Source organism: Nomia melanderi, chromosome 14 (assembly GCF_051020985.1).
Source record: "Nomia melanderi isolate GNS246 chromosome 14, iyNomMela1, whole genome shotgun sequence".
Taxonomy (NCBI): Eukaryota; Metazoa; Arthropoda; class Insecta; order Hymenoptera; family Halictidae; genus Nomia; species Nomia melanderi.
Window position 1 is genome coordinate 12249267 of NC_135012.1, and position 13021 is coordinate 12262287.

General features: G+C 38.2%; 1 protein-coding gene and 2 long non-coding RNA genes across 4 annotated transcripts in view; all 3 read left to right on the forward strand.

The window, feature by feature from the left end:
• The window catches only part of LOC116429047 (furin-like protease 1), a 312518-nt gene that overhangs the window by 114242 nt on the left and 185255 nt on the right, over window positions 1-13021 (forward strand). The window lies entirely within an intron of this gene.
• LOC116429048 (uncharacterized) overlaps window positions 1-13021 on the forward strand; it is a 131388-nt gene that overhangs the window by 101520 nt on the left and 16847 nt on the right. The window lies entirely within an intron of this gene.
• Window positions 9062-9727, forward strand: LOC143175309 (uncharacterized). Its single transcript, XR_013000136.1, has 3 exons — window positions 9062-9173; window positions 9264-9359; window positions 9598-9727. It is a non-coding gene; the product is annotated as an uncharacterized LOC143175309 (long non-coding RNA).

A 13021-nucleotide genomic window follows, 5' to 3' on the forward strand; every position in this document is an offset into this window, starting at 1 on the left:
CCTCTCGCGTGTGCACGCTCGGCGATACCGTTCAAGGGTAATGAAATCCACGAGATACCTGGTCCAATTACTTTCAAACTTCAAACCGTTTTAATTTGCACCCCGACGAAATATTTAACGTGCGTTCTTGTTCGCGGAATGAAAGCAACCCTTGAAGTGATGCACGATAATGTTTTAGATTCGACTTCGTGAATTTATGCGTGTAAATTTCGTGGTTTTTGTGTAAACGAAATTCGTGTAACGCGAACGTATGTCTGTTGCATAAATTAAAGCATGAAATTATTTTTGAAATTTATGCAAGTATTTTTAACCGGGAAGATAACAATGTGTAATTAGGACAGATAGTGTCGAGGGTAATTTAATTTTGCTTTATAAAAATTAATACAAAAGCAATCTTATTGAAAAGTAGTTTTTTTAAATACTCTTCAGAGCAGTGTAGCATTAAAATTGAATGTACGCAATCTCAATTTTAAAAATGCACGAGATATTCTCCTAAATTAAATCCCAATTTTCATAAAATCGGGTTAACGTTAAATTTACTGTGAAATCATTTATAATCGTGTATTAAGAAATCTTTTTCGCCTGTTTTTTATCTTTCACCGGTAAACGTATGATATCTTCATTTTCGGCGGAGTCGAATGTGAGATTTGCCGAATGAAAAAAGATATTGTTTGCGTTCGAACGGGTATCCTCGATTTGGAATGCCGCGCGGATGTCACGTTGAATACTGTCGCCGATGTTTAGCGGAAACAGCCTGTTTACTGTAGCATTCTGCGGATATTTTAATTGTGAAACTTGAAGCCTCGAACGCTGCGAAGCCCGGCGGAGTTTCCGCGCTGAATTTCAGCGGAAACCCGGCCGAAAAAAGTGTAACATTTCTACCGGGCAGCGAAATATTGAAAATACGGGGATGCTATTCGCGGAAGCGCGACCGAGTTCACGATCCCCGAAATTGCCACGAAATTTGTTTTCGATGTGACGTCGCCGTTGATCTTTATTTCATGGGAACGTTTCGAGGGAAATGTAAACCGATTCGCGTAACGTCCAATATTTGCGCCGGCTTGGAAATAAACGGATCTTAATAATAAATTGCAATTCGCGTCGACCGTAAGAAACAAAGTAATTAATTAAAATTCTTTTCAAGTTTATTTTTGACGTGAAAACTCTAACTATTTGCGTATATGTAATTGCATTGAAATATTATTTGGACGTTGTGAATTATTTGTTTCGCGTTTGATATTCGTATTTTATTATATTGGAAATAAGTGATCAATTTGATTAGCTATTTAATTGTTGCTTTATTTAGAATATTATACTCTGTTTTAAAACTTACGTCAGTTGGATCACGGTTTCAATAGAATTTTTGTTCGAGTCGCAGCCATCTTTAAACGTACATATCATGCACGGTATCGTGAATTATTTAAATCAGTGTACCCGGATAGTCACGTACCACCTTTGAAACGTAGAATTTGTTTCAGGAGTTTCATTTGTTTCGGGCTCAAATTCGATCTGAATTGAATTTTAAATCGATTGTAATTGAATATTTCGATTTTTAAGTGCCCCGCGTATGCGAACGATATAACGTTTCGCAGTGAAAACGACAGGCGGTTAGAATGCGTCGGAAATTGTTCGTACCTCGTTTATTTCGTTTTCGGTTTTAATAAAAAATAATTATAACGGAAGTTCGATACGCGAATAACTTACCAAGGGTAAATCATATTTTGTAGTAATAGTTAATAGAAAAGTAGTTAACGTATAGTAGAAAATAATCGTACGTCTCCATATCGAAAAATACTTGATTTATAAACACCTATACAGCTCAAGCAGCAATGCAAAATTTAAATATATTGAATATTCATGTCGGAAGAAGATTTAAATAAAAATGGTGGGCAGATCCGAATAAAATCTTACTTTCCCTGTAAAATCTATTCAAATAATAAAAATGAATAGACTCATTAGAAGCAGCGGTGATTCTTTTTTCTTTTAAAAAATTGTAATCGTATAGTTTTATTTGATTACTAAATTAGCGATAGTATAAGCTTCCTTAGTATTTGTTTCATTTCTCACTGCAGTTGTACGCGAGGGTTCCGTATTTTACGTAGTCCACCGATTGTACCTGAAGATACGGGATTACACTGTACGAAGGAAATCCGTTTTCGACTGCAGTCGTCGCTTTCTTCGAACTGGAAATCCTTTTACGGAAACAGGGACGAAGAAATTATTTTTCTCGCGCAATTCCGACGTGATCGGAATTTCTATGAGATTTACGAAACTAAATACATCGTCCATTTATCTGTTCATGCGATAACCTTTCTTTTTATTATCATAGAAATCTTCGTACGAAGAATTTTCTTAAACGTTAGGCATAATTATTCGCAGCACTGTCTCTGATTTCGTTTCTCTCTTTATGTAACTCTTATTGTTCCCACAAATGTAATATTCTTCAGTTATTTCAATTATTCGTGTTCCCCTCATAATTCGATATTCGAGAGAAAGAATGATATAACTCCTTCATTTACACGTGTGATTTGGCGTACGATTATTAAAGGAGAAACACATGATAGACATAACGTAATATATGGTATCTACGTATTTAATTACGGAGAAAGCTTTACAACAACACGGCGAATCGATTATCGTAATATCCTTTATATTTCTGTTGAACAAAATATTCGTTATTCAGGAAACTTCGTACAATGCGATACAAATCAGTAATTCTGACAGTTTTTGAGATTAATGATAGTAAACCTCGAATAGATCATTTCTTCGACGACAATAATATAGTATATTTTAAAATGATTAAATTACATTCTAATGAACAATAGAGAAACAATTAAAAACGTTCGTATCCCTTTTAGAAAATTCATTTCGAAATTCGAAAAATGGGTATTCTGAGAAAAGTCCGCAATGGATTTAACGTACAAACGCACTGCGAACTGGCTATTGTGAAAATTGTTGAAACAGTTGTTGTTTTTGATGAAATATGAAACTCCTAAAACAATGGAACAAATAATGGTTAGGTATGTGTGTTCCCAGATAACAACTAACAACGCTGCGCAATTAAAAAGCCGACAGTAACAAAATAGTAAAAACTCATTAAAAAATTCGAACTGAAAGAGTCGTATATGTTAAAATTAATATTAATTAAAATTCTAATATTTCACAAGTTCTCTTTTCAACCTTCGCGTGTTACTGGACAATTTCCATGGAAGTGTCAGCTATCTTTTCTATTTACTGCAAAATGTCACAATAAAATAAACCCTTTGATTCTGAAAAATATTTCATTATAATATATAATTAACGAATCAAATAGAAAAATTAAGAAAAAAATCTTAATTTCTCATCGATACCTAACGCGACGTGAATGTTTTACTTCGTCTCTGATGCTTCTTCGAATTCTTGTTTAAAATTTCAAAAGAATATTTTCCACACGTCAAATATTGAAACCATATATAAAAGAGCAGAAATCGATGTCTTTGGCAGAGATCTAGGTGCACGAGATCCCTGAATTCGCGGCTCCGCGCGCTTTTACCATTTTTCTTACGCCGCGAGTTCGCGTGCGAGCGTTTCAACGTTCGATCAGCGGGCGGACGCGTCGTTTCGGACGATTAACCCCACAGCGATGGTGTCCGCGCCCGATTCAGACCCTTGTTCTCTCATGCATGGCTTGCCTGTGCGCAAGACCGAGCGAAGAAAATTAAAGTGCAGAGTTTAAAGCTTAACCGTTCCGACTGAACTTTTCGCTGGTGATTCTCGAGTACATGAGACGCTCCGAGGCATGTAAGTGCTTTTTTTCAAGATTCTTTGAATCTTTGTGTATCTGTTCCGAGTTCAGATTAAATACTTCGATCGAATAGTTGTGCTACACTTCGCCTTGAAAATATTTTTGTTTATATTCGACGGAATACATCGAGAAATAAATAGTTCGATGTGTGTGAAACACTTCGTTAATAATAAAAATCAATCACATTAATTGTTGAACATCAATTGAGAATTCGTCGTTGAATGTGAGGCATTACTATGTTTGAATTTTCTGACGAAACGCAACGTGCCTTTAAAATTTCTTGAAAAATTTGCTAAAACTTTCTGGCACATTGTACACATTCTTATTCGTATTTTATGCGCGTCGCGACGCAAAACCCTTTTCGATGCAATATTCTCTAGGAAAATACGTTTAGCTTATTATTTTCGCTTATTTTATCCCCAAGGAGGGACACGAAGGAGATTTATCTCCCGAGATAGATTTTTCGTAAAGTGGTTTTATTCAGAAAAGTGATTGGTCTCCGATGCGATCCGTGTATCTCATTCGAACAATGAAATTCAGGTTAACAGTAACGTATACGATTGCACTTTGGAGACCGTGTTTTTATTTCTCTCGCGAGTAGCACGGAGTAATGGACGGCTTTGGTCTTGGAGAATTTTTGGACGTAACTCCGCCCCAAGTGGATCATTTGCTTCAAACAGTTTTTCGCAATTAACAGAATTTAATTCCATTCCAAAGAGAAATACCTCAACGCGCACACATATACCTTTTCACATCTTATTTATAACGAATAGACGCATACTATCAGCATAAAACGAATTTTTAATCAGTTACCGATCACTAATTACCGAATTGTGATATAAAAAACTAAATATTGCCACAAATAAAACGATGATATAATTCAAAAACCTCCAAAAATGTATTTAAACAATCTTTTAGCAAATACTTCGCTCTACGCTTATAGAACCGAGTATTTACTTACAAAATCCCTGATTTTACAAATCCCGAAAGCTAATACTCTTTTTTATAGTTACTGTTTCTACTAAATAAGCAAGTGCTTCACTCTTTACACCTATATTGGGTCACAAACAATTGTTGTTTATGTTTTTCTCATTTCCAAAGATAAAAATAAACGAAACTTTCTTAAACTTAATCGTAACGTACAGATGAAGAATTTATTGATAATTTAGGAGGTTTAGATTGAAAACAGTTTCTCTCATCTTAATTTTCCAAAGTAAAATAAATATAAAGATCGCGCTATTTATAGGACGGCCGACTAAAACCAGTATACTCGCAATGTCTGTAGCGTATAAATTCTAATACTTATTTCGATGCACAAATTGACAAAAAATTAACTGGTCAACCGGCTTACGCAATCGAATTGTTTTCGCGTGCGCGACCGCACGATACAGTGGACCGACGTTCGGCGTCATATTTTATTTTCTCTCATAGTTGTGAATTGTAACAAACGTCAGACATGACGCGGGACAATGCGAGGGGGTCGAACTGCTGCCCGGAGGGTCGAGCGAGCCGATAGCACAATAACTCGTCATTGGGTGGCAAGTTTAATTACAAATCCCTCATATTAGAAGCAGCCGATACAAAGAGCCGCAGCGGCGAGCACATAGCCGGAGGCTCCTTTCCGACCTCCAATCGCAGTTTCCGGTTCTGTTGGCAACAGGGTGCGTTATTTAAATTCAAATGCGACTGTCCGCAACGGAAGTCGACGGTGAAAGGGAGCCAAAGGAACCGTCCTCGCGTATCACTCGCACAAAAGAATTCGAAATTAACGACGATTGATTGCCAGCCTTTACGCCCGTTTTCCAGCTAAAACGGGGGTTCAAATTTCTCGACGATTCGCTGGTAATGCATCTCTATACTCCTTGCGTTTCAATGTGTTCCGTATGCGCGTCTGTTTTGTAACGGAGGTGTTCTATTAACCCTTTCACTTACGTATCGCGTCAGACTCGTGGCGGAGACTTTGAACGGAATTTAATCAACGCAAATACTATTCGATTCTTTTGAGGTTAAGTTAAATATTTCTCTTGAATCGATTATTATAGTTAGGAATGAATATAGACATAGAATGTTATGGATTTTTCTTCATTTTTTAATAAATTAATAGTTGCGTAATTGAGAGAGAGGTTGTAGTGGAAGGGGTTTAATTAAAGCTGCATATTTACGTGTATATATAGGGAATATGTTGCTATAATTAATTTTCATGAAAATTGTATGTATATTTAATATACTACCAGTGTTAATTCTTGCATACGCCGATAAAATTAAAAGTAAAATATTCTAAGTTATATAAAAGATATGTCGGAAGTTTCATCTCAGTTATGCATAAATAAAATATATTAAAGTTTATTCAGATCGTTTCATTTTCGTATTTAATTACGGAATAACAACCCGTGATAGCCTCTGCGTAAAATTACCGGTTAACAATGCGTCGATAACTTCTATCCCACGGTATCGATTAACACACGCGTTAGATCGCGCGGTGATAGATGATTTTATTCAATAAATCCTCAATGGAACATCCGTCTCTTCTCAAGAATTGAAAAAGAACAAACCGGAAAAGGATCATTCAGACCCATCCGCTGGTTCGAACGTTAGTATTAATTTTCCGATCGCAGCCGATCATCGGGCAATTTATGCAACATCGCGAAACTATTGGTTAATGAGGCAATTAGGATTCGCTGGGTGGCGTAGCAAGTTTATCGCGGAACAATCGAGGCATTAATCATAAACGCTGAAGGCCGTTAGCTCGAAGACAACTTCTTCGCGTCTGACGTTTTGCTGTTCCCTCCGAGGCTGACGTCGGTTGATAAGAAACTGATTAACATTGATCGAAGTGGCGGAAGTTGGCCGGCGACGCTGCAGATAGATATTACCGCTAACGTTCGCTGCACCGTCGCGTCGTCGCCAGTCAACTTTACGCCGGGCTTCGAACGGGCTGCATGTTATTGAATCCTTGATCAGATTCGCAGCTTTTCGAATGCGATATAATGCGCGCTCCATCGTTATCCCCGCGATATCGTTCCTTCAACACGTTGATCGTCTAATCGGTGTTCATCGAACCACTTATAAAATCGAATTAATCTTCCTAGCGGTACAAAATAGAAAGGTATAATTTTATAATTTATTTTGAAGATAAAAACTGATCTGCTTACACCGATCTGAAATCGATCTAATACGATTTAAATTATGTAAGATTAAACAGACTTAATATTTAAACTTCTACATTTAGATTTCTCAGAGTGATTTTCCTCTTAACCCTCTTGCTCTCATAGACAAATAAAATTGATTTGCTTAATTTGTCATTGAGGAAATTAGGTTTCATCGGTTTGAAGAACTTCACGAGTTATGAAAGTATAATAATTCACGTTGCAGTTAGCGGACTTGGTAATTATTATTCGATTGAGAATTTTTCATTATTATTTCTCTGTTGATTATTTTTTAATCATTTCCCAGCATCTTCGGCGGAAGTTGTTTGAGACTCAGTACAATGCAAGGCTGCAAATTAATTGTTTTTTACCTATCCTTCCGCATGGGAGATATCAGTTTTATTAAAGTTCTTCGTTATGTAACATATGCTTCGTCCTTTAATTAATTCTTCTTGTTAATGTATAAACAGCGTGCAGAATATTTTCATGTTACTACGAAGAACAATCACTGTACTTTTTACATACATTTTAATAATTATTAAATAATTCATTAAATATATGATATACAAATTTTATTGAAGAATTTCTAACGTCGATGTTTCACTGTATAATACACTTGTTTGAAGAATCGTTTAATTACTCCTTACTTTAATATTTTGTATGAATGTAATTTCGTAACACGCAAGGAAGAAACTATAAAATACGACGTGAATTTGAACAGTGTTAAATTGTGAATTTATTGAAACGGAAAAATAAAGAGGGAGGTTCAAAGAGCAGTTCTTTCAGCTTTTATAAGAATATGGAAATCTTATTAAATATCTGAAATTAAAATTAAGCTTCAAAAGAATTTAAGCCGTCCAACGATCCTCCGGGAGAGAACAAATAATTTTAGTAAATTTTATAATAACTACCCATCCGTGAACGGGGAGCAAAGAGAACTTAGTTCTACTGCAAATGCGAAAGTATGTTATGAAATTTCTCTCGATTGGAAAATGGCATTTACAGAGAAACGATCGAGCGGAGGAACGCATGAATGAACGCGTGGTGCCGACTGGTTACCATTGATTCCGTCATTTGTTTATGACAGTTTTAATTAACGCTACAATCACTATGATATTAAAGCGGACTGATGTATACTGAAAGAGAAATTTCATTACGCGCGTAATATTACTTGCGAGCAAACAAGAGCAGAATGAATTTTAATTTCAGGAGTATTCGGTCAACATGGGACACGCTCCGTAGAAACCTTTGTTAAATATAAATGACTGATTCGTTGATTCGTATAACATGTATAGTGTAACATCTTTTGAAAAATTTGTCAAATTTTTTCTCGGAGCATTTTCAAATCGTTGCTGTCCGAAATGTTTTCAGTCTTTTCATTTCAGAATTGCATCAGCGTTCCTTCATTCAACTGTGATTTAATATTGCACTTTCCTAATTTATTTGGAAACATTCGGAAAGCACTAAAATCGCGGCGCAATAAAAAGAAACAATAAAACACGCGGCGTAATCAAGCGAATAAAATTGTTCGAGTTTGCGTCGACGTAAGACCGTAAAGCATTAATAGCCATTCTTTTACCGGAATAAATAAAATTCCATTTCAAACCTAACTAATAAAAATAAAAATGAGAATGCAGCGCTTTCGACGTAAACACTAAGTATGGAAAACTAATTTAATCAAACATTTTATTTTAAAACGGATCTAAAATAATTACTGAAAAAATATTTTTCAAAATTAACGCTATTTCCACTGAAGGTGTCAGAAGATACCTTTTAAAATTTTAAGTTAAAACTATTTTATAAGCTTAATCATTTTCTCTTGATTCGACTTTTGTTATAATGATTATAAAATTATTTTAGCAGTATATATTCCTTTCTACCTCATCGTACATCTAAACCTATCTTCGAAAACCCCCGCTGGAGGGCTGAAAAGCTGACGCGATCCAATAACAGCAGGGACGTCATCGCATAAATTGTTCCAATCAGTTTTTAGCGACAAAGCAGCCTCGATTTGGCGCGGTTAATATTCACGGGACGTATTTCATCGCGGCGCGGACCTTTCGTAACGTATATGGAGGAACTTTGGTGCCCTTATGGGAACAGTGAGCAAGATTAGAGGGCCACGGGAAAGCGTTATTTAGCTCGGCCTGTAATTACGGGCTCGACACTCGACCCTCGTGAGCCTACCGTCACGGGACGCGAGCGTGCGTGGCTGTTTCGCGCGGCCCTCGCCGCGATTTAAGGTGCGTTTATACTTATACTATCCAGTCAAGCACATAAATTTCACGTTTATGCAGAGATCCCCGTGGGTAATAAGATCGGACTGTTTATAGATACCATCCGGATACGTTGAGCTTCTAATATCCAACGGATTAAGTTGGCGAACGTGTCGGAACGGCAACTGCCGAGACTTGGAACAGTTGATAGCTGTAAATCAGACTTTTTCAACCTTCAACTACTATAAAGAAATCAGTCGACGGCTGGGCTGAGTTTTCATCTTTCTTATGATGCTAATTTGCTATTCGTTAACACAAGTGCCCAGCTCGATTTGCTTGCAGCCGAAATATCGGCTTGAGGACCTGAGTTTTCTCAATGTTATAATAATAATTCCCGAATTATTTGAGAAACACGATGAAAACGCAGTTAATCATTATTATTACATTACAGGTTCTCATGTATCTCACAAAATCTTCTCGAACAGTGAGTCCATTCAAAAATATTATTGGCAAGCCTTGAAGCAGCTCACAGATTCTCCCTCAGCGAAAGATTAGTGTCTTCTGCGTAAATAATCTTCGCTTGGTTTCATTCGAAGATAACGTTCCTATTTCATAATATCCGACGTGAATCTGAGAGTATGATAATTTCGTTGTAACGGATACCGCGAGCCAATTCGATCGTTCTATTTCTGCTGTAAGACATCGAAAGCTTTGTGCAAGGAGCTGAACTCCTTTTGAGAGTTACCGCGTATCGGGACGTTTCGTTCCGTTCTATTTCGCTTCGTGCAAATCGCGCCCGGGAATAAATCACACGCAGAAGCTGTTTAACTGTGCGTGGCTAGCGCGGCGCACGAGCCACGCGTGCGTGCCGCTGTAATTACCGGTCGGGCGAAATAACGTTTGCTAGCATACGTCTAATCCCGTCATCCCCGTTGCTCTCGGCCGGCGGCCGCATCTTTTATGCAGCAGACCGCGGCTCGCGTACTCCGGGAAACCGACGTGGCACCGCACGGATTATTTCTGCCGCGGTTAAACGAAACTCATTTCGACACGACGCTCGGATTTTCTGCTGTCCGAACTTCCCGACGCCCGCGCAGTCGATCGGAAACGGTTCTCGCGTATTTCTGAACGATGCGAGTCGCAGCTGAAATTCATTGGAATTAACGTGCAGGTGAATCGTTGTTAGCGATTGAACTTAATGAAAATTTTACTCGACGGTACTCACTTCTGAGCGTTTCATTTAAGTCGGTGGGAAAGGATTGATTATTATTGGATCTGATCTGAGCGAACTTCGCTGCAATTATTGTCAATGACGTTCTACTGGCACCTGTAGGCTCGAATAGCAAGGGAAAGTAGGGTAAAATGGAGCGTTCTTTTTTTCTTTTGGAATCGTAGTAACAAAGTATCTGGAGCAATAAACGCATGAAACCTTTCTAGGAAGTCTTAAGTGTACCGTTGGCTATAAGGAAGTCGAACGTTTTTTCAATGAAAATATTTCGTTGCGAAGGAAAATACGATTTTCTAAATGTATTTAAACATGTGCTTCGCAAAAATGTGAAACAGAGTATGTAAAATCATATGAAAATACAAACTCTTCATTTATGCTAAATACAAATTGCCAGCTAAATATATTTAATTCTTGACTGATATAAATAAGCTATAAATATATATGATTTTATCAACTTAGTTGCCTTATTAAACATTTTCATTTCACATCGGTCGTCTTGTATGTTACGATTTTTAGTCATTCAGAAGCGTCAGTCACAGTGGCTGACATGGCGCTCAACGCGTTAATAGAAGAAAAAATTATTTCTACCTCCGAAACGTATTATTCTTCTAACGACTGATCCATCTCGTTCATGAAGTCAGTGTAAGACGCGTATAAAAGAAGTTTATCGCGTTTCTCCGTGTGCACATTATAAATTCGGTGGAATGGCGAGCATGTTTCTTCCGGCGCTGGCGCGCTCTGTCCCCGTTCAGACTCATCTTCCTAGTCGGAATTTTCGTGAACCGGGTCAATGTTTCGCGGCGGTGAGAACTGGATCGAGTGTTGTTCCCGGGAGTGCTGGCAGACCGCCCAGAAACGTGTTATGCCCCGTTGACCGAGGATCCGCGACATTAGTACGGCCCTGCCAGCGAAACATCCGCAGTCTAGACATAATAAATGGAAATACGTTGCCACTCCTGCGCTATCTCCTTTTACTTATTTAATTATAGTTAGAAAATTTCTTTTATGGCGATTAATACGATCGCTAATCGATAAATGCTGAAACTCTTTGTTAACGTGTAATATAGGTCAATGGACCAAAGACGTTTATTTTATCTATCTGGTTTGTAAGACCAGATATTTTTTGTAACTTGGTTACAAAGTGGGAAATATTTTGTGATTTTTTAATGAGTTTTCCGAATGATTCCCTAGTAATAAGATTTTGTTAGGAGGAATCAATGAACTGCTTTTTCTGATCCTAATCTCTGTGTATCGTTACCTAACATTGTTTGATATTATTTAATCCAGTTTACGTCTAGCGTTTTAGTTGGTAATCATCGCTGGTGATTTAATATCTTTATAAAACATTCCAGAACATCATCGCGTCCAATAGAATTTGAACGTTTCTCGAGTGCATCCTTTTCGTCGCGATAAAATGCACGCCCTAGAAAAATAGGCGTTCTTGAATCATTCGACTTTCCCTCACAACCTTTTTCCTATTACCAGCCGTACACTAAATATAACCTGTCCCAATTCCGCGACTCACCCCGCATTTAACATTCGCCCATTCGAAAATTTCCGCGCCAGCGGGAGCCTTAATTTGCGCCGTGAAAAGCGACCATAATTTAGGTAGGTAACGCCGAAAATTTTTGACGGGTAGAGTGCCATTTTCAAACGACTCGAACACACGTTCGATTAATAGAGCGGAATTAATTCGCCCCTATAATTCAGGTACGACGTGTCCTTAACGCGAACGTCGAAATTCGGCGGACGGAAAACACGAAGCTGGACAAATATCGGTATTGGTGCGTCTATTGGGTTGAGTTCTAAATAAATTCTGGTACGAGTAAAGCGTAATTATTATTCAAGAAAGTGCACGATTATATTTTGTACCATATATTGCCTCGAAAGTGGCGAGAAATCATGACTAATTAGAATACCAAGTAGAATAACTTATACCTATACATTAGGTCGTTCCATGAGTTCGTGCCGCGGTGTGCTTATACTTCTCGCTTTACCTTTTCACCTCACAGAGCTATACGAGGACTTCGGTAATTGAATCTTTATGCTTCAGCTTAGTCAGTAGAAAGAGTATAAATGCTAATGCGAGTCAATGTGTTGGCGTACAACCAAAATCTGAACGCACAAAGTGTCTCCATTATTCCGACCGATCCCCGTATGTCAGGTTAAAAACTATTGCAGCGCGTTTTATTGACGAATGAACTGTATTTTTCGGAACGGAACTTATTTATGACTCGGCCCGACGTATCGGACAGAGGCGGGCTGTAAAGTTTTCGCGGGGCGCAACGTGACGCCGCGACGATCGTTCGCGTAGAAACGAGACACGCGCGGATCCACGGGAGGACTCATCAATCCACGTCTGTTCGGCGTCACACCGTCGTTTCGATTTGTGGCAGCTACTCGGTGCCGATCCCTCATTGGTTTTGACAGTGCAAAAAGGACGTCGACGGAGTTATACGCGCGGCTGACAAGACTCGCCGGACGGAGTGCCATTCTAACTACCGGCGACCGGGGGTTCAGTCGCGAAAAATTATTCGATGGCTACTCAACTGGTGTTACCGTGAACAGCTGTCGAAGGTTTCCGCGATGAAGTGCCGTTTTACATTCGTTATATTGAATTGCGCGTTGGCGCTCGTACAGTCACGGT